This window comes from Phascolarctos cinereus, unplaced genomic scaffold (genome assembly GCF_003287225.1).
Source record: "Phascolarctos cinereus isolate Bilbo 61053 unplaced genomic scaffold, phaCin_HiC Scaffold_9;HRSCAF=440, whole genome shotgun sequence".
Classification (NCBI taxonomy): Eukaryota; Metazoa; Chordata; class Mammalia; order Diprotodontia; family Phascolarctidae; genus Phascolarctos; species Phascolarctos cinereus.
In genome coordinates, this window is record NW_027556402.1 from 222,977,737 (window position 1) to 223,001,430 (window position 23,694).

Genomic DNA, 23,694 nt, shown 5'->3' on the forward strand with positions numbered 1-23,694 from the left:
GTATGTAATATATAATATTGCATTATGTAATATATGACATAATATAATCTCTCTACATTGTATTAACCTCATATGCATATACACATACATATGTGCGTGTATGAGTTTGTATTTATACTCTCTGTCCTCCCTTTTATTGGCTGGAGCAAGACTGAGTCACTGAAAGTTCTTGCCCAGAAGAATGACCCAGCTAGGTCTACAGCAATCAGTTTAACAGCTGTGTAAAGGATGAATTAAAGAAGGAAGAAACTGGAAGGAGGAAGATCAACAAGGTGGTTAATGCAGTAGTAAAAGTAAAAGGTGATGACACACTGAATGAGGGTAATGAGTGGAGAGAAGAGGTTACACATGAAAGATATTATGGAGGTAAGATCAAGAAGATTTAGCAGCTGACCAGCGCTTGTTCTGTTGGTGACACAGCGGATAGAGGGCCAAGCTTGGAGTCAGGAAAACCCAAGTTCAAATCTAATCTCAGAGGCGTACTAGCTGTGTGACCCTCAATTAACCCTGTGCGCCTTAATTGCCTCTTCCATAAAATGAGTTGGAGAAAGATATGGCAAGCCACTCCAGTATCTTTGATTGGGTGTATAGAGGAGAGAAAGTTGAGTTGAAGATAATTAGAAAGTGACAAGTTTTAGTGGCTACAAGGATGGCTGTGCCTTTGTGCAATAGGAAAGTTAGGAAAATAAGTATTTTTCAGGGGAAAGAGTTGAGTTCCATTTTTAACAGGTTTAAATTGGAACAGGTTATTCTGGCTTAATCTATTGTTTTCTGAGATATTACACGGAGATAACAAGAGTGATCTTAACATTTAGAATTTTGAATACAGTCAACACCCTATTTATCCATCATGATCCTTATTATGTTTGCCTGATTTAAGGAGTATGATGTTTACCTATAAAAATACATACAAATTGCAAATTTCATGTGATTGTTATTATGTTTTATATGTAACCAAGAGTAACACTCTGTCCCAGACACAAAATAGTGCTTTGATTGAATAATGGTCAGACGGGTTACCTGATTAATTTCCTCTCTGAATGCAATTTTTAATGACAAATTTTAAGTTCAAAAGAGATTGTATGTGCTACACTACCCATACTTCTGGCTTCTACCTTCTACAGAGCAATGATCTGAGAAGCAGTAAGTTGTCTTTTCTCCCACCCAATCTTTGTTCCTCAGGGTTAGAGGAGGGAGATAATTGATAGGATAATAGCATGCTAGTTCTGTAAAGGTTCTGTGAGCGTGCAGTCCAGTTCTTTTCTTTCATTTTATAGAGGAGAAAACTAAATCCTTAAGACCATGTGGTTTGCCGAAGGTCAAATGGCTAGTTAATGGAAGGAACATGAACTCAGGCAATCAAATTAGGGAATATGTCTTAATGATTTTATCAGTTCTGTCATCTGGACGTTTGCCTCCAAATGCTGCTGAACAACAGGTCTGTTGAATTTTTTTACTAAATTACTGAATTGACCAGCTATTCTGACAGCATGCAAACACAGCTTGTGTGGTAATTTCAGCAATTTCAGTCAAATAGTGTAGTCATTCCAGCTGTATTGCCCTATGTAGACCAAACATCTGGAGGACTGACTGGGTCCTTCATTGAAACAACTGGATGTTAGGTGGGGCTGCAAATTACTCACAGAATAATAAGATTTAAAGTTTGAAGGCAATTTAGATGACCTCTTGTTCAAATATCTTATTTTGCAAATGCCCAGTGAAATTAGATGACTTGCCCCAAATTACAAGCAATCAGAATTCTATGAGATCTGGAATTTGAACCTAGGTCTTCTGATCCCAAGTACACTTGCCCTTTCTATTATACTGCACTGTCTTTAACCAGAATAGACTGTTTAGTATGTTAAGAAAATGCAATGCTAGATTTTCATAAGAGCTAGCACAAAAGTAGATGAACAAACAGATAGAAGTGATAGATGATTAGATATAGAGACATAGATGATTGAGTAGATAGATATAAATGAATAAATATTCCATTTATATCTATCTCATATATATGATATAAATGTATAAATACATATCTATATCCATTCATCCATCCATCCATTCATCTATCCATCTATCTGTCTGTCGTATCTTGTTCCCATACTAACCTAAGCAATGGCAAATGCTTCAGCTTTGCCTTGACTGAAATGAATGTTCTCTCATTATTGTGGCAGAACTACTGGTTTCACATTGTGATAAACAACTCCAAAATAAATGATATTGCTTCATGAACCAGGTGAAGATTTTGTTTCTCTAGTGAAAACACAGCTTGGAGTACATAGTATGTGTGTATGTATGTATGTGTATGTATATATAGAGAGGATTTTTTATATATGCACATATATACATATGAGATATATAAGTATAGATATACACACATATATACATATGTGTCTCTGTATCTATTAAGGTGTTTAATAAATCTGTATTAAATTGTGGAATATTTCATCAGCCTAAACTTCCATATGATTAAAATAATAAGGATGAAGGGAATATCACATACTTGGAATAATCTACTTTGTAATCTCTGAATTATAAATGAAAGTATAGTGAAATTTCAAGGTAATTTAGAAAATATGAATTTTAACTGTATGCCACATAATAAAACAATTAAAATATTATACTTTGCTGCCCAGGTAGGCCCCCAGATCACTTATCATTTCCATAGGACAATTCCGTGTCATGTTATTTAAGCTTTCATGGCTACTTTAATCACTAGTAAGGCAGTAGTAGAAGAGTTAGGACTACCCTCCACCATCCAGGCTTCCTCAGGACTTTTCATGGCATCATCCCTCTTTCCTTCTCTTCACATGCGCTTGACACACTAAACAAACAGCTTTATTCTCAATCTCACCTTTGAGAGCACAGATACTGTCCTATGACAAAGTTGTCTGTCCCCTTTACTAAAAAGACTCATGTTGGTAACATTGTTCTCTCAGCTTAGAAATAGCTTCTCTTTTTACATTTTTTTCATAAATGAATCTAATCAATGGGCAGGTTAAGAGAACACGTACTACGCTGAAACAGAGGAGAGATGAATGATATAGTAATAGCCAGCATTTACAATAGCACTTTAGGTGTGCAAAGTTTATGTAAATGTGTATAATTTATGTATGTTCATGTAAATTTATATATACAGAGTGATTCTATGTGTAAATATTTTTGCAAATGCATATAGGTATATCCATGTGGATCCATGCATGCATACACACATGTATATTATGTTCACATACACTAACTGGTATATATAATATATAAATTATATGTATATGTACATGAATTTATATGTGCATGTATATAGGCATACATATACATACACATATATACATATTATTTCTATATATGTGTATGTGTGTATACACATACATTTTTTTCTTTTCTTCACAAGAGCTCTCTGATATAGATATTCTTATTGTTATCCCCATTTTTGCAGATAAGGAAACTGAATCTTAGATAGGTGAAGTGACTTACCGAGGGTCACACAGGCAGGAAGTATCTGCACTGGGATATGAACTCAGATGATCATAACTCCAAGTCCAGAACTCTCTTCACTCTGCTACACATATTTATGTGTGTATTTCCATCCAATATATTTAATGCACACATGTATATAACATACATATATAAGTATGTGTGTATATACATGTTTCTGTTGTACATGTGATGTACATGCAAGTATATATAAATATTTCATATATAGTAACAGTATTAGAAGAAACTTGAGAGATCATGTGGTAACTCAGTGTCACAGTGGTTAGCAATAATATCTCCTATCTCGTAGGATTGCAGTTAAGACCATATTTTATCGATAAATATGAAGCCATGCTGTTTTCCCAAAGCCCTACCCTAATACCGAATCGTCATAGAAGTGATCCAGAATTCCTAAAAGCTATGGGACAGAGCATAAATCCTAGCTTTAATAACTTAAGATCCGAGTAGGACTTTTGGGACACCTTGTATAGATAGATAATTACTAAACCTTTCCCTGGGTGTCAGTTTCCTCATCTTTAAAATGAGGAGGGGGGTGTGGCTGGATGAAATTACCCTTAAGCTCTCTTCTAACACTAAGTTAATAAAAGGTGCTAAAAGAACATTTTTAGACCTACTACAGATAATTAACTTGACAATTGGTATTCTGAACATAAAATTTTTGTCCACTAATTGATTTGTCAGTACATCACTGGAAGAGATAAACGGCGCCATTTCTACACTGACTTGTTGCTATAAAGTAACTCAGAATATAGAGACAGGTTGCTGCTAAGTGAACGAATAGCTCACACATTCTTAGTGTCATCATATATCCAAAACCACCAACAACCATTCCTGCGTGGAACATATATTCCTTTTGCCCTGAAGGACTGTTGAAAAGTGAAATAAAAATAAATCATCATATTAATTGTAGCTTATGAGGCAACATTCATTACAGAAGGTGAAGCAGTAGAGCAATTCCATAAAGGTTCATGTTATGGAAAGTGCACTTTCATTAGATTCACAAGGAACTGAAATTAAATCCTGATTTGCCCAATCACACTGTTGTTGTTGTTGTTGTAGTTATTGTTGTTGGTGTTGTTGTCATCCTCCTCCTCCTCCTTCTCCTCCTCCTTCTTCTTCCCCTTCTACTTCTGCTCCTTCTCCTTCCCCTTCTTCTGTTTTGTCCAAATCTTTATAACCCCATAAACCAAATGATGCCAGGTCATTCTGTCCTTCACTATGTCCCAAAGTGGGTCCAAGCTTATGTTCACACCTTCCATGCCACTATCTACTCAGCTCCTCCTCTGCTGTCTCCTTCTCCTTTTGCTTTCAAGTTTTTTCAACATCAGAGTCTTTTCCAATGAGTCCTGTCTTTTCATGATGTGGCCAAAATATTTAAGCTTCTACTTGAGTATTTGACACACCTTTTTTAGACATTACAAGATGTCCAAAATATCTTCCAGCTCAAAATCTATGATCCCATAAAAAATAAAATACTCATTAAAATAAGATATAAATAAATGTAACCTCCTAGGTATAGATAGACAATATTCACAATAATATTTACTAGTGATAATTTCTGATTAATTTATTCCTGTTTTTTTTTCTGTAAATTTAGAATATGCCATGTATCTTTAATGGAATTAGAAAATCCACAAAGTTGGCCTTGGCTTCAGTAATTTAAGTCATTTTGCATTTTGATGCCTTTTGCTGAAAAATCCCTTTCTCATACCACCTCTATACTCTGACAAGGTGTGCATACGTGACTTTGTCTGGGGACTCATGCTCTCCCACATTCTAAGACTGGAGTTGTCCTTGGGCAAAAACTTTATCGGAGGCTCCAGTTTTCCCAAACTCAATTCTTGTAACTTATGCTCTTATACTATTATTTAGCAGCTTCCCTCAATCCTGATTTCAACTTTTGATTTGTTGGCAAGCATTGCTTAGCCCTGTTGCCTAGGCAACTGGCCCTTTCATTCCTTGGTCTCTTACGATGGGTTCTTGAACTCTTGTTCAATGACTTAGCTACCATCTGGTCTTCACCAAAAACTACATCCTTTACTTCCCCTGAGCCCACTGTACCTGGCTTCCTTTATATGCTTTTTAATCACTTCCTCCCTCCTTCTTTACCTTGAGGCTAGTCAGACTCTGAGCCTTCCTGTCCTATTAGGACAAAGTCCTGATACAAAGTCCCAAGGCCACATGGCTGCTGAGTCATACCTTTGAAAATTGGCTTCTGGCTGTTCTTTGGTCTTTGCTTTTGATTTTAGCAGGCATCCAAACATTTGTTGAATGACAGCCCTCAAGAGCACAGAGAACTGAATTATAATTTAAAAAACCACTTCTTTTCAAGATGTGATTATAATACTTCTCTTCATAAAATACTTAACCATATAATTTTCACAATACAAACAGTAAATAACAAAGGATTTTAGTTTGTTTCCTTTTTAAGTAGTGTTCTAACATTGTTCTTCTATGTAACACAAAAAAATGTTGTTTAGAAAACTATATAGGTTCATTTAAGCTGTCATAATGTTATTTTTCTCTACAGCACATAAGCCAGCATAAATTGAAAAACAATTTCAAAGCAAAAATGATATTTTGATTAACAGCTCACATTTTTATGACTCTATGAGGTTTACAGAGTGTTTTCCTTACAATGGCACTCTAAGAAACGTAAGACAAATATTCGAATCCTTCCCCAGGAACATTAGACTATCTTTAGCCCCGTTACACAGATAAATGAAGAGAAGCTGTGAGAAGTTAAATGACTTGTGCAGGCTTGTATCAAGGGTCACACCTGGCCAATTAGATTTTGTATTCCCAGTCCTACATTCCTTCTACCATCCCACATATCTTCTTTGGGGCTGTCTAAAACTGCCATCTTCATCAAGTCAAATGAGAACTCTCAGGGGACAGCTAGGTGGTGCAGTGGATAAAGCGCCAGCCCTGGATTCAACAAGACCTGAGTTCAAATCCGGCCTCAGACAGATAACACTTACTAGCTGTGTGACCCTGGGCAAGTCACTTAACCCCCATTGCCCAACAACCAAATATTCTTATAATTGGTTGCTCAACGTATGGAATCTGGACAATATATGAATGAATTGGAAACATATTATCAAATTTTAAACATTCTCTCGTCATCTTCATACAATAAATCTTGTCTATTTCCCTATATGTTCAAACAGTTCACTTAGACTATCAGAATATATAAACACATCAAGGTGATGGACAGACTCTCTAAATGTTTGTGTGAAATGAGGCCATACCACTGACTCTGAAATAATTTGGTGCTCCCAGATTCTCTGTTTTCAGGAATGTGAATATGTTATCTATCCAGTGACAACAATCAGTAACTTCCTTTGCCTTGGCAAATTAGAGTGTACAGAATCTGAAATTTGGAAAGGTCATGAGAGTCCAAGCAGCTTGTTTATACAAAGACAAGAAGAATCCTTTTCATAACATCTCAATAAGCAGTTCGTCTCTCTGGTTACTACATGAAGCCATCCAACAAGAAAATACCCATGACTTCCCAGGGAAACCTATTCCACTTTTGGCTACTACCAGATAGAGAATCTTTGTAACATCTTCTCAACAAATATGCATCACCTTTTGGCCAATTGGTGATTATCCTTTCTGAACTCAAAGAGGCTGATCTTTAAACAACAGAAATGCATTGAAATGATCAATCAGCCACACTACATTCCATTAACGTATCTAAGAAGAAGCTAAGCCCTGATAAAACTATCAGCTAAGGACACCTCCATTGCAGCAGTCATTCAATCAAAGGACATTTAAACTCCCTCAGCCACAATTTTATCATGAGTGAATCAATTTGGGAAGTTAGAGAAGACTTCTAAGGGCTGGATGAAATGAAATGATAGTTCGTAAGAGGCATGTTGGGATTATTTAAAGGACTTATTCCCTTCCAAAAAATATCAAACTAGTTCAGAATCTGACATTTCAGTGGCAGACAGGAGAGAGAAATTGCAACTGCGACTCCAAGAGAAAATAATTTGAGGTTGGAGGGAAAAAGAGCCTTTCTGTCTCCCTTCAACCTTGGCCAAAGGAAGTGCATGCAAACTGTGAAGACTTTGACATGGACATTTTAGCAATGTCTTTGGAACAGCTGACATCAGTACCTGGAACAGGAGATGAGTACAACCTATACACACTGGGGAAAGGCAACTTTAAGACTGTAGGAAAACCAATAAAAAAAAAGCTACATTATACCTAAAAAGAGCTACATTAGGATCCCCAAAAGGGAGAAAGTATAAATAGCAAAAAAGACTACTGGGATCTTTAAGGATGCTTTTATAATGTGCTCAGAGTTGAGCCCCCTTTCCCCTGAACTTTTGTGTGTACTTGTGGGAGTGTGTGCCTCTGGTTTAGAAATTATGAGGGTGATATTTTATTCAAACTTTGCTTAACTGTATGACTCTAGTAAATATAATAAAGCTAAATGTTTAGACATTTAATGCCAGATGATAATCAGTAAGGAGAATTACTCCATTTGAGACTTTTGAGATATAGTACTAGAGAAACATTCTCCTTCCCCCTAAGTTTGCCTTCAAACCTATAGGGGTACAAGCACTAGCTGACCATTGGAAATCCAGATGGTGAACTCCAGGAGCTTGGAGAGTGATTCTACAGACCATGTTACACTTTTAAAGTTTTTTTGAATATGGTAGATTTTACTGTCCTTCGTTTTACCGATACAGTCTTTGTGAATTAGGGGTGGCCTCCACACTTTCATGAGACATCCAAGTAGCAATTTAGTAGACATGAATGATAAGACAGAGGAAGAGGAAAAGGGAGAGGGATAGGGAGGGGGAGTCATCTTTTGGAATTATGCTTACAATTTCATGCACTCAGAGTGTGGAAATTAATTTTGCTTATGATCTGTCCTTTCCCATGTAATACATCACTTCCTTTCCACTTCCTGTACTTGGCCAGATATCTTAGTGTGGACTACCTCTAATAACTTTGGCTACATTAATTTCTATCCCAGCTGTCCATAGTGCTTCCCCTATATCACCACACTGTGGTTGTGTGGTTTGTCCTTCATTCTCAAAGATGGCCGTGGCATCAGGTAAATGATGATATGTCTTACAATTGATTTTGATTTGACTGAGGATGGGCTGTGCAAAGTCACCAGCCTCACTTTCTCCTCCAGAGACATCTGGGTCCAGTAGCCAGATATTGATCAGGATGACTGGAGATGGCCCCGGATGCAGTGGGAGACCTTGGCCCTTTTAAGCTAAGGTCTTTCCAGGTTCTCACTTTGAGTGAGTCAATGCCTTTTCAATGAATGTTCCTCTTTAAGAAGTGAGTTAAGGGATGGTCCCTTTCATTAAAAAAAATCAAACTGGGAGGGGAAGACTCTCAGGGTTCCTGGCCCAAAGAGAAACAGTGACTATTTACATTGACTCCGAGCCAACAGGGCCCCTAAAATAGCCATTAAGTGGTGCTTGGGCAGGGACCTATTGTCCAATCAACAGGATCCAGAGTGAATTGGGTTTCAGGCTTGGTCTTTGAGAAGGAAATAGTTTTTGACCACCAAAATTTACCCTCCTTTGGGCAGAGCACCATCAGCTGTGAGGAGAGGTGAGGAAAGGTAAGGAGAGGAAAGGAGAAGAGAGGGGATGACAGGAAAGGATGAGCTGAGTTGCCCAACTGGAATTGACCAGCTGGATCACTATTCAGGCAACTCAGACTCCTTACAGGTTATAGTTTGACCTTTGTTCTCAAAGAGGACCATGACATCAGGGAGATGATGATGTGACTTGGAATTGACTGATTTGAGTGAGGAAGGGCTGTGCAAGGTCACCAGTCTCACTTTCTCCTCCAGAGCCGTCTGGCTCCAGCGGCCAGATATTGGTCAGGATGACTTGAGATGGCCCAGCATCACCACACTAGCAGCTTGATCCCACTCATTCGAGGTGATTTGCTGATTTCTGCTAAATTCTATGTAAAGCTAATTTTTTGTCTCCTAATGGCCTATGACCAGACTCTTGTAAGAAACTTATTTTTACCTCAATTCTTTAGAACTTATCAGAGGTAATCCAGATCTTAAATTTTCTGTTATCATTTCTTCTTCATCTCCAGTTGCTTCTGATGACACTGATGATTCATGAGAGTGTAATGGTCATCTTCAGTTCACAAAGGACATACTTGGAAGGCATAAAAATTGTACCAAGCTAGGGAAATTTTGAGTGGATGTCTGATGATCAACTGTGTGCTCATAGTCTAAGCATCAGTCAAGCTAAAATTGTGGAGAAGATTATTAGAGTGTTGGACTTTTGGCCACAGCAGCTCTTGAAGGCCATGTACTCAGATTAGACAGATAGCACCTGATCTGCTGAATGAAGCACCCACACTAATAAAATCACAAATCCTTGATGTATTTGAAAATTGCATATGTCTCTTAAAATGTCACCTCCATACCACATGGAAGCATTAGAGAACCAATTTAATATGGGTGACTATCAGATGGAACCATAGATTCTAGAAGTATTGACGTAATCAGTGTCAATTTTGATGACCAGAAGGGTAAACTTGGTTCCTAATTATAATGAGGACTTCTAGAATGGTAGAAGATTTCTGTACACACACACACACACACACACACACACACACACACACACACACACACACACATGTACCCCCAAGAAGATACACCAAATTCAAAGTTCTCTGTGGATCCATATCCCTTTGAAATCATAGTTCGCAAGCATCCACCAATATTTTTTTAACTTTTGCCAGTCACCCAGTTGACAAAATTAGTCAAAATAAAGACATTTAATAAATAATATAACAATACAAGTAGCAATATAATATCTTCCCCTAACTGTAAGCCTGAGGCCCACTTAACCAGAAATGTATATAATGTGAGTGGGAAGAGTACACATGCATAGAGATGAAAAGTGAGGGTGACACACAGGCTAACACAACAAATGAGCAGGGCTCACGTGTGGAGCAGCTTCATGTTTCTGATGCTGCAGAGCTACCAATGCCATTAGGTGATGTCATCTTATTCTCACGAGGCCAGTTTCCCACTAGATATTGCTCTCTGTTAAACCTCTTTCCTTCTGACCAAGGCATTTGATTTCTACTTTCATATACTAGGCTTCAACTAGGTCCCTTAGCTACCTCTTTTATATAATAAGAGCAATGGGTATACCAAGATAAGGTCAAAATGGGTACATGATTTAGACATAAGGGATGATACCATAAGCAAATTAGGAGAGCAAGGAATAGTTTATCTGTCAGATCTATGAAGAAGGGAAGAATTTATGATCAAACAAGGCATGGAGAACATTATAAAATGGAAAATGGATAATTTTGATTACATTAAACTAAAAAGGTTTTGCACAAACAAAACCAATGCAACCAAAATTAAAGGGAAATCAGAAAGCTGGGAAAGAATTTTTACAACCAGTCTCTCTGATAAGGGCCTCATCTCTAAAATATGTAGAGAATTAAGTCAAATTTACAAGAATACAAGTCATTCCCCCAATTAATAAATGGTCAGAGGATATGAACAGGCAGTTTTCAGATAAAGAAATTAAAGCTATCTATACTCATATGAAAAAAGTTATCTAAATCACTGTTGATTAGAGAAATGCAAATGAAAACAACTCTGAGGCACAACCTCGTACTTACATGATTTGCTAATATGAAAAGGAAAGGAAAAGAAAAATGATAAATATTGAAGCAAATGTGGGAAAATTGGAACATTAATGCATTGTTGGTGAAATTGTGAACTGATTCAGCCATTCTGGAGAGCAATTTGCAGCTATGCCCAAAGGGCTATAAAACTGTGTATAGCCTTTGATCTAACAATACCACTACTAGGTCTGTATCCCAAAGAGATCATAAAAAAGGGAAAAGGACCTACATGTACAAAAATATTCATAACAGCTCTCTTTTGTGGTGTCAAAGAATTATAAATTGAGAGCATGCCCATCAATTGGGGAGTGGCTGAACAAGTTGTGGAATATGAATGTAATGGAATACTACTGTGCTGTAAGAAGTAATAAGCAGATGGATTCCAGAAAAACCTGGAAAGACTTTGCTGAACTGATGCTGAGGCAAGTGAGCAGAACCAGGAGAACATTGTACACAGTAACAGCAACATTGTGTGATGATCAGCTATGATTGACTTAGCTCTTCCCAGAAATACAGATCCAAGACAATTCCACAAGACGTGATGGAAAATGCTATCCACATCCAGAGAACTATGGAATCAATGCAGTATGAAGTATAGTATTTTCACATTTTTGTTTTTTTTTCTTTCTTGTGGTTTTTCCTTTTTGTTCTTATTCTTCTTTCACACCATGACTAATGTGGAAATATGTTTAACATGATTTTAACTGTAACCTATATCTGATTGCTTCCTCTTTTGGGGAGGGGTAAAAGAGGGAGGGAGTAAATTTGGAACTCAGAATCTTATAAAATATGAATGTTGAAAACTATCTTTACATGTAATTGGAAAAAATAAAATACATCAAGTAGGAATTTTTTTTTAAATAGACAAAAAGAAAAAAATCTTCGAAGACTTATATGAATTGATACAAAGGGACATGAGAAGAACTAGGAAGTCATTGTGCACAATAACAGCAATGTTGTAATGATGATCAAGTGTGACAGATCTGGCTGCTCAGATCAATACAACAATCCAAGACAATTCTAAAGGAATCATGATAAAAAAAAATGCTATCCGCCTCTACAGAGAAAACTCATGAATTCTGAGTACAAGTTGAATTATAATTTTCTCTCTTTTTAAAACTTTTTTTTGTGATATGGCTAATATGGTAATGCATTTTGCATGATCACACACACACACACACACACACACACACACACACACACACACACACACACACACACACACACATACACAGAGGGGTCTATCACCCTTCTTTTAGAAGCCTTCTTTTCAGATGTTGTACTCCAATGTTTTTTAGAAAAGCATAACCTTCAAACACATCCAGTAAATTTGCCTCTTTCACCAAAACAAGAGGAAGGCTGTTAGCTCCCAGAATTTCAGTCTTCAGGGACCAGGTCTTTAGAAACATAGAGGAGCCATCCATTCTTTTATCAGAGTCTATATACATTTAGTCTGACTTAAGAGCCAACTTTCTCCCTATACCAAGATTCATATACTTTTCATAAGTATCTATCTTAATTATGATTGGAAACCCTCTTTTGTTTCCCATTGCTTTCTTGTTACCAAGTCACATTCCTTTTAAGACAAATTTGGAGGCTGCTTTTGAATAAAACACACACATACACACACACTATAAGGATCTGAGGCATCTTAGCTTTATTCAGTGTCCCTCACCTCCCAAGATTCTTTGGCTTTTTGGCATAAAAATGAATGGGAGATACAAACCAGGGAAGACCAACAGACCAGTTATTATCCTCAGTCCTTCTGTCTCACAGTTTTTCCTTTATTATCTATATGTGTCTGGCTACTAGGTATTGAGCAATTTTTTTTTTCTGATCTCTTGAAAGTTTGTCTTAAGGATTGGATTTCTTGTGTTCTTCCTCTGCAGGACAGAATTCACCTATTTAAATTTTTCTGACTTGGAGTAATGCCCTTTAGTGAGCTTTAAACCTACTGAAGTATGGTGTTAAAATCAGATTTCTCTGTGTTCTAAATTTTTAAGTGAGATTAAACAGAGATTAGCTGAGAAAAATCTTCACTTTTGTAAATGTCATAAAGTCCCCCTTAATGCTTAGGTCACCTTGTAAGTTACTGTCTTTTCTTCAGTCTAAATGGATATCTACCTCTTCTTTTTTTTTCTAACTTTTGATCACTGAGGTGCTTTGAAATTGGAGCTGACTTTTTTAATGCATCAACTGTTGTTAGCCATGTCACATCTCCTGACCAGCTGATAGAAAAACATTTTTTAAAAAATCTTTTAAGACCAAGAGAGCTCAGTTCTCTCATCTTTTCAAGGATTTAAAAGTCTGAGATCATATGGGTCAAATATACTTAGAGCCCCTTATTTGGGCATCTGTCTCTAATCTTCTTCTATTACTCCTTCTACTCAAGTACACCTGCAAACTGGTTTCTGTTTATATGCATTCAGCTGTTTTACAACATGGCTAAGGTCCCAGCTACATGTTAGAACATTTGAGGAGCTTCCCAATTGGAAATGAAAGTAGTCTCAAATTCAAGTTTTCCTTGCTATTAAGATCCTGTATCTGTTATCCAGTCTACCGTCCTAAGTTTCTGAGCATTCATACCCAGATTTTCCCTTGGGTTTCTCATCCTTACTGCTAATGCCCTATGCCTATCATCTAGTCCTAGTCTACCTGTCCTAAGCTTCTGAGCATTCATGCATAGATTTTCACTTGAGTTTCTCATCCTAGCTGCTAATGCCCTGTACCTATAACCTAGTCCTCGTCTATCTGTTCTAAGCTTCTTGATGCCCAGATTCTTTGTTTGGTTTCCCCATCCTCATGCTGCCTGGATTCAGGGATAAGAGAGGCATTCTCCCTTCATTGCTTTGGATTATCCTTGATGTCTGAGTATATTTCCTGGGTTTTGGTTGTCAGTCCAGCCTTTGGCCATCCATCTTGCCTTGACAGCTCAGAGCGCTACAATTAACAACTCTACTTCAAAGTATGGGGGAAGAGGGGACTGCTTATACATATTTCACCATCTCTGTTTCCTTTATTAACTATTAGTTATTGATTTACAAAAGAAAAGGGCAAAAAATCCTTTTCTAAAAAGAAGAATGAACAAAAGTAAAGTGTATTTTCCTTAAGCCGAGGCTTTTCATTTCGTATGACTGAAACCTGAAAAGGCTTCCTTGGAAATGTCAAACTATCCGTCTGAGCTAGAGAATAAGCTTAAAACTAGAGCTAAAGAGACTGGCCTTAGCAGTCTTGTCAGATCTCTTTAGGACATGTGTGCAGTGTTAGAGAAGATTATGTTTCTATAAACATTACTCTGTCAAAGAAAAAAAAACTACTATTCAGATCCATGTGTTCCTGTGTTATTTCTTAATTAAAAAAAAACAAACAAAAAATGCATGGACGAACCACATTAATTAGAAAAAAATGTTCTGAGTTAATTTGCATAAAGGGAGAAAGAATGTACTATGCCTTTCCTGTATCCCTTTGGATTACAAAGGGGTTGATTTGGATTGAATGGATTGCGTTTTCGGAATGGTTGATGAGAATTTGGGGCAGAGGGAGCAATATGTAAGCATGGAAATCATGCACTAGTCTGCATGAAAATAGAACCCAAATCCTTGGGCTCTGGCTCGGTACTTTAATCAACTGAACTACTCAGCCTCAGACATATGTCAGTATTCTCTTTAGAACCTCAGAAACACCATAGTCTGTAAGCATCTCTCTACTTTACACTCAGCTACCTGAGGAATAGCACATTCTTACCTATTGTTCAATGAATTCCTATAAATCTAAGACAGAGTCATGCAATGTTAAAGCTCACCCCACCTCCAATGTGGCTCCCTGCCTCAACTCTCTTCTCATAGCCATGCAGCCAAGCCTTACCTCTCCCCAGTTTTACTTATCCTATTCTGCCCTTCCCTTCCAGTGTCTCCTCTGTGACCTGCTATTCTCTGTTGAAATGAACAAACAAAACTCTTCTTTTATTCAACATCTTTTCCTCTTGTAATTCTCCCTTATTCTCCTGAATAAAGAAACTTGAGTCTCTCATTTCAATAAAAACTTATTACGTGCCTGATGTGGTTGTTCAGGTGTGTTTAACTCTTCGTGATGCCATTTGGGATTTTTCTGGCAAAGTCACAGGAGTGGTTTGCTAATTTCTTCTCCAGTTCATTGTACAGATGAGGAAACTGAGGTGAACAGGTTTAAGTGACTTACCCAAAGACATGCAGCTAGTAAGTGTCTAAGGCCACATTTGAACTCACGTTTTCCTGACTCCAGGCCTGGTACTCTATCAGCTGTGCCACCTAGCTGCCTACTAAGAAGCAAAACCAAAACGGTCCCTTGTTCTCAAAGACTTTATATTGTAAGGAACAGGTAGGGAAGAACATATTTCTGTCACATTTCTCACTACCTATGTAATGCTGGCTGCCCCTCCCCCTCTAAAATATTCAGTGGGGAGCAAACAGCCTTCTCTCTGTCCCATATTACCATTTTTATATTCACTCTTTGTCACCATCTCCCAGTGATGATGCTGATGCTGATGATGATAATGATAATGATGATGATGATGATGATGATGATAAAATGAGAAGGAGGAGGACATTTTGTCTACTCTGCATTATCTACTCACATTATAGCAGCTTGCAATCTGGCTTTTGCTTTTTGTGAAATTATTTTCTTAAAGCTAAACATTACCCCCTAATTATGAAATCAAATGATCGCTTATTCCTCATTCTTCTTGAATTTTCTGTCCATTCAGTATTACTAATTACCTTTCCTTTATATTATCTCTTCCTTTGGCTTCTGCAATATTATTCTCTACTTTATCTCTTCTCATGTTCTGATACATTTTTATTTCACTCTTCAATGTTTAATCATCCTCTCCCCACTCCCAAATGTGGGTGTTTTCTAATGCTCTGTCCAATGTTGACTTCCATGGGCTTATTTGGAGAAATGACCCTTAATTCTTCCATACAGGTCTCCTGCATCTCCAAGTACCTGCTGGACATAAGATCATATGATGAGATATATATATATATATATATATATATATATATATATATATATATATAGATAGAGAGAGAGAGAGAGAGAGAGAGAGAGAGAGAGAGAGAGAGAGAGAGAGAGAGGAGAGAGAGAGGAAGGAGAGGATGATGATGATGATGATGATGATGATAGGTAATAAATAGAAATTGTATTGTGCTAAGCACTGGAAATGCAAAGGCAAGCTATAAGAAAGACAGACTGTACCCTCAAGACCTTATATTCAAATGGGGTATATGAACACATAAAATGTAGCTGAAATGGGGCAGGACTTATCCTAATGCAGGCCAGGTGGAGAAGTAGGTCAGAGAGTCATAGCCATAACTATGTTTGATGTGATCATGACTATTGTCTGTACTTTTTCAAGTGGAGGTTCCACGGAGGCAATTGCCAATCTGCAAATGAAGCCATAAGGTTGAGGTGTTGCCAGTGTGAGACTACCACTCGGCCAGAGGTTGAGAACTAGTCTGGAGAATCAGGAACTGAACTGTACTTGAAGACCTAGGGCCCCAAAGGGCATCACAGGCTGTCTCATCTAACCACTTGATTTTTACATGGAGGGAAAATGAGATCCAGTGGGATTGTAGACTTTGGCCAAGGTCATATACATAGCAAGTATCTGAGACAGGATTTGAACCTAGGTCTTCTAATTCCCCAGTACCTCAAATTTAATATGTCCAACATAGTATTAGGGACAGCTACAGGTGGTACAGTGGATAGAGCACCAGGCCTGGAGTCAGGAAAATCTGAGTTCAAATTCAGCCTCACACTTACCTGCTGTGTGACCCTGGGCAAATCACTTAACCCTGTTTGCCTCAGTTTCCTCATCTGTAAAATGAGCTGGAGATGGAAATGGCAAACCACTTCAGTATCTTTTCGAAGAAAACCTTAAATGGGGTCACAGAGAATTGAACACTACTGAAAAATGACTGAACAGTAACATGGAATTATAATATTCCCCTCCTTTGTTACTCAGGCAGTATGGTACCATGATCTGAGGACAGGTTTCAGTCCTCTAGCTGTCACTCCCTTTCTGACCTTGGACAATTTCATTAATGTTCCTAGGCCTTAGTTACTTCTCATTTTCAATGATTGGTTTGGACCAGTTGGCTTTGAAGGTATCTTCTAGCCCTACTTCTATGACCAGATGACCTCTGATCCCCTCTCTTGCCTCTCAACTCCCTGATTTGTATTGATATTATTACATTCTCCTAGTCACACAAATGCAAAGCCTCAAAGGCATCCTAGACTCTCTCTCTCTCTCTCTCTCTCTCTCTCTCTCTCTCTCTCTCTCTCTCTCTCTCACACACACACACACACACACACACACACACACACAGTCATCACATAAAGGCATTGCCAAGTCCTATCTATTCTACCTTAACAACACTTTTTTATTACCCCCACAAAAATTCGAGGCTAAGTTCATGTGTCACCTCTTCAGTGAAACTTTACTCAAATCCCCCAACTAAAAATCTTTTTATCTTATTTCAAATTTTCCTTGAGCTAATTATCTAAATGACTCATTCCTCCATATCAATTAATTAATAAGTCACAAAACAAACATTTTTTGAGAAGTCATTAAGCACCAAACTAACTTCTGGAAATAGAGAAGAAAATGAAAGAACCCTTGCCCCTAAGGACTTTGTATTGCCTTTCATGCCACCTGTTCTCCAACTATCATCTCCACCTCTCTGTGAGGTACCACCCCTGTTTCCCATGGATTTGATAGAAGAGTTTTCCTTCATATTATCTGGCTGGGAAAAAAACCTCCTCACCATTTCCTGCTATGTCTTCACCACATGCTTTTCTGCCCTCTTTGTGCTATGACCATGTCAAACAAGTATATTTTAGCTTTCATTCTTCAGAAGATTTAAAACTTATTCCTTTTGTTAAAGAAACATCTTTGTGTAATATCAACAATATAGTAAATAAAGGGAAGAAGGGCTTCCAAATACACCAGGATCTGAGCTTGCCAAGCCACACTGCTCTTAATGCATGTGGCAGCATTTCTGAAAACAAAACAAAATCTTTCTTTCTTGTCCTCTTCCAACCTAAGCACACATTGAGGCTTTAAAATAAAAGATTTCAAAAATCAGGTTATTCTGTTTGCTCCTTTCTTTGAACCAAAGAACCAACCTTTCTTTTATTTCCTGAATTCACAAGATAAAATTGACTTTAAAATAACCCCTACGTGTGAGTTGGGTGGAAGCGGGGTCTGCCTGGAGCTTTTACTTTCCCAACCACGGGGGGAGCCACCATCCTTTGTTCTGTAATTCAGATCCCTTTCAGGGTTGACTCAGGTGGAAACTTCTTTTTCTTCTGACTAGAGAAATACCTTCCCTTCAGCAACTATGCTGTTGTTTGTTCTTTGTCCTTCCTTCTCTAAGAAGAGAGATTATATCAGGAGGATGACATCTTTTCTTGCAAATGAATTGGATTTAAGTGAGGTCCGGCTGTGCAAAGTCACCAGCCTAGGGGCAGCTAGGTCGCACAGTGGATAGAGCACTGGCCCTGAAGTCAGGAGGACACGAGTTCAAATAATATTTCCTAGCTGTGTGACTCTGGGCAAGTCACTTAACCCCAGTTGCCTCACCCAAAAAAACAAAGTCACCAGCCTTATTCTCTCCTCCTGAGCCATCTGGGTCCAGTGGCAAGAGATAGATCAGGACCACTAGAGATGACCCTGGACTCAGTGGGAGACATTGGCCTTTTTAAGCTAAGATCTTTGCCAGTTTGTCAGAAGCAACACCCATTCAGTGATCAAGGCTAAGTAAGAAATGAGGCCAAAAGGAAAAAAAATGGCTTCTTTTATCTTGAAAAAAAATCTGGGAGGGAAAGACCCTCAGGGTTTCTGGTCAAAACAGAGACAATTATTATATAAATCCACTCTGAGTCATCTGGCCCCAAAACAATGACCAAATGGGGCTTGGGCTGGGATCCATTGTTAGCCAATCAAGGAAAGCCAGAGTGATTTAGGTTTTAGGCATGGTCCTTAAGAAAGAAATCTAGCCAGTGAACCCCAAGATATCATGGGAAGTTTCAGCCATCAGACTTTACATTCCTTTAGGCAGAATACTGGTAGGTAAGGGCATGATGTGGACAGAGGGAGAGGAAGGAGAAACAAAGGAAGGAAAGGAGGAAGGAAAGGAGGGAGGAGAGGAAGGAGCTTTATGGATACTCAGGTGATTAAAGCCTTGAGGTGACACTCTCAGAGAAGATGTGAGTAGATTAGATCCTGGCACAGCAGGATCTCAAAAAAAAATCATCAATCTGGGATGGGGAGACCCTCAGGATTTCGGCCTGAACAGAAACAATTGCTATTTACACTCACTCAGAGTCAAGAAAACCCAAACAATGAACAAATGAGGCTCGAGTTGGGACCCATTATTGGCCAAATCACTGTGAGAGCCAGAGTGATTTGGATTTAAGGCATAGTCAAGTAGCTTCATTTGAATCCTAATGGCTTTATCAATACCAGCTTTTCAGAGCTTTTCCAAGAAATTTATATTCCTCCTCAGGTCTTTCCCAGGTTTCAGTTTTTCTGAGGCAACACCCATTCGATGATTTAAGGTTGGGAAAGAAATGAAGCAAAATATGGCCTCCTTTGGCAAGAGGGAGAGATGAAGAGAAGAGAAGAGAAGAGAAGAGAAGAGAAGAGAAGAGAAGAGAAGAGAAGAGAAGAGAAGAGAAGAGAAGAGAAGAGAGAGAGAGAGAGAAGAGAAGAGAAGAGAAGAGAAGAGAAGAGAAGAGAAGAGAAGAGAAGAGAAGAGAAGAGAAGAGAAGAAGAGAAGAGAAGAGAAATTTTGGAGGAAAAGACCCTCAGGGTTTCTGGCCAGACAAAGACCAACAGAGGCTTGGGCTGAGACTTATTATTGGCCAGTCAGTGAGAGCCAGAGTGATTTGGGTTTAAGCTCTATTTGAATTTGAATGAGCTTCATCAAAGCTTTGTTTAAAAAAGCTCTTTCTCAAGAAATTTATATTCCTTTGAACAGAGCACCCACATATAAGTGTAGGAATGTAACAAAATGCTAACATTCAGTGCTGTCTACTATTGGACAAGTAAACATGCCAACTATGCCATTTCTTTGGTGGGAGACACAGGAGGGCTTCTAGCACCTTTCTCACTAGCAGGTTTGCTTTTGATCTAGTCAGAAAGAAAGATAAGAATGAAGTCATTATAAGGGGTTAAATCAGCTTACTTTATTCTACTCTAGTCTTTTCAAAGAGAGTTTGCTGATAATGGGAACACCAACTCCTACAGCATTCCCTAACAGCCCTTCTCACAAGGGCCAATGTGAAGGGGGAGCAACTGCCCCTAGTTTAGATGGGGTCAATTGAGACCAACACAACTTGTACACTCCTATAAATCCCCTCAAGCCTCAATGGGGGCCAGTTGAGACAAACTCACAGGTTCCCCCCTCCCAAGGCACGCACAGAATTCCAGCCTGCACATTGCCCCCCGGCCCAGGAGGGGGTCACTGACTAGTGCCCACTTGTTTTGTAGGGCAACAAACGAAGAAGACATATTTTATATTACTTCATCCCAATATGTACCGTGATTGCACAGTAGAAAGTGTTTTGAACCATGATCATGAGAACTCATATTTAACACCTGGGAAGTAGAGATTATGAAGGTTATGGATCCTGGGAAGAACACTCCAAGAAATAATAACAAGAAATCCACTTTACACACACTAAAATTAGCCTTACTTACATCTACCTTACCCTACCTAACCTGTCTCTGCTCCCACTTTTTGTGATGAATTGATAAAGTAGGAGCTAGAAGATGGCATTGCTGTCAGGGTCAGGGGAGATGTATTTCTGAGCCCTCCAGAGCAAATCTCAAAAAAACAAACAAACAAAACAAAAAACCCACCATTTACCCACACAGATGATTTTCTAATTGCAGTTGCGTGTAATTGACAAGGTGCTATTAGGATGCCAATGGTATATATTACTGATTCAATGGACTTTTGAAGTTGGCCATAGGAGCCTAAATACTAATTAAAATATTGATTGCTTCACTGTGAAGGGGAAAATTTGTTTGTTCTGTGGATTAAATAAGGGAAAGGGAATAATCGTTCATATAGCACCCCCTTTGAGCTAGGCACTGTGCTAAGCACTTTATAAATATCCTGTCATCCAATCCTCACAGCAACCTAGAGAAGCAGGTCCTATTCGTGTGGTTTGGGGTTCTAGGAACTCTAAAATATTGGGGTAAGGGGCGAGTCTGCCTGGAAAGAATTCAAGCACGCAAGCCTTCTTTCAGTCAAAGTAGTGAGGTTCTGTTGTTTTACAATCATTTTCAGTCATTTTTGAACCTTCATGACCCCATTAGGGGTTTTCTTGGCAAAGATATTAAAATGGTTTGCCATTTCCTTCTCCAGATCATTTTACAGATGAAGAAACTGAGGCAAACAGGGTTATGTGACGTGCTCAGGGTCACAAAGCTAGTAAGTGTGTGAGGCCAGATTTGAACTCAGGAAGATGAGTCTTCCTAATACCAGGCCTGGCACTGTATCTACTATGACACCTAGCCAAATTTAATATTATTATAGTATTATTTTTTATTTAATATTGTTCTCTAGTATTATTCTAGTATTTTAAGAGGCCATGATTTACTTCTTGAAATATTTTTTTCCTTTGCCAATTACATATTTGTGTGAATCTGAATTTTCTTCATATACTGCAAACAATCCGGTTTTGTGTATTGAATGTATGATGTTCTCTTAAGTTGTCTCTGTGAGAGAAACGGTAGTTTCCCACCCCCTAGATCTTTTGGCAGTAGCTACAAATACCAAAGTATCGGGGCTGTCTGATTACCAGAGACATTGCATTTTTATTAAAGTCAACTTATTCAGTATCTGTACTCAGTTATTTCACATATGTATTACCTAGAATACATCTATAACAACCCAGCAATAATGATTGCAACAAAAGTATAGTAAATAAGTCTACAAAGAATTTGCAGTCACTGTTAGAAGTAGATCTTCATGTTTTAAAATCTTTTTAGAAAAAATGCCAACAACAGCCATTCAAACCAGAACACATAAACAACTTACTGCTTAACCAGATGTAAAATTTCATCTACCCTTCATCCAATACAACTCTGTTAGGATTTATTTTATTTCATTTTATTTTTTACACACAAAATCTTGATTAATTTATAATATATCTCTGAATTAAAACAGCATTTTTTCAAAATTTAAAGAAAAAAATCAATTTTGTATAAAAGGGGCTTTCACTGTTAAAATCGAAGTCTTCCTTGTTATAAGAGAGAACTTAGCTATCCTTTTTCATTGTATTTCTTTCTTAGTAAAAGACATAATTGTATCTGTTGATCTAGTTAAAATAGATGCTATATTTTCAAGAATAAAGGAATTATCAGTAGGCATCCTTTCTACTTCACATGAGTTATTATCCCTAAAGTATATCAAGTATGCTTTTAAAGACTCAGGCAGGGGTCCCGTTATTTTCTCCCTCAATAGATTTTGAGATGGTTCCTCTGGCTATAAAGCTTTACTGTGGTCTTTTTGTTCCTCTTCTTTGTGGTCTTCTTCCTTTTTTCCTCATCCTCACTGCCTAAGTTGAGGGATAAGTTAGTTGCCCACAAATACATGTGTTGATTCTCTGTTTAACTCTCTTCCTTTTTCTTTTGGGAGGAGCCTTCTGAGAAATCCCCTCGGCTTGCATCTCGTCATTTATGAAGTTTCTAACTATATGGCAAATGTAAATCCTAGACAAGTTTTATAGATTCCCAACAGCACATGGAGGGTAATCCCTTTGACTCTGGTTTGCTATTGTCATTCCTATTTGGTTCATTAATGGAGAAAATGAAACAACAAGGATGTTTTTACTTCCCCAGATGTTCTATCTAGTTCACATAATTTGAGTTAACTGATCTTCTATAGGTATGACTAAAATACCTCCCACTTTCAATAATATTTTCATGTAGTTTTCATGATCTTTCTGGACACCAGGTCCACAATAAATCCAGTCATACCAATGGCTCTCAAATACTATCTTGAGGCGTTACCAACCACAAATGCTGGTTCATAGAATTCTGATTTATCAAAGCTATCACTATTTTCGGTGAAGCTCTCAAGTTTTTCCTTGGCATATTCTATCACATCTTAGTGAAGCTCAGTTTCATGATTTATTCCAAAAGGACCTAAAATTAAGCCCACCATTGTATGCAAATATCCAATCCCACTTCCAAGATTAAGAAAAAGACAATCCTGGTTGAAGTTTCAATGGTGTTACTTCAGAATAAATCAAGGTGTTCATAAATTAATGTTTGCATGCTTTCAAGCAAAGTCTTCATTAGCATTCTCCCTGTAGCTTTCCAAATGGTCATACCCTCAATCAATTATCTCTGAATGCTTGCTCCACTCTTTCATTAAGAATGTAGTGAGGGGCAGCTAGGTGGTACAGTGGATAGAGCACTGGCCCTGAAGTCAGGAGTACCTGAGTTCAAATCCGGCCTCAGACCAAACACTTGACACACTTACTAGCTGT

At 38.0% G+C, this 23,694-nt stretch overlaps 1 protein-coding gene and 1 pseudogene across 1 annotated transcript in view; one reads left to right on the forward strand and one right to left on the reverse strand.

The window, feature by feature from the left end:
• Positions 1 to 23,694, forward strand: part of LUZP2 (leucine zipper protein 2) — a 714,257-nt gene that overhangs the window by 368,390 nt on the left and 322,173 nt on the right. The gene's annotated exons all lie outside the window — the stretch shown is intronic.
• On the reverse strand, positions 22,473 to 23,159 carry LOC110201921 (protein-L-isoaspartate O-methyltransferase domain-containing protein 1 pseudogene; annotated as a pseudogene).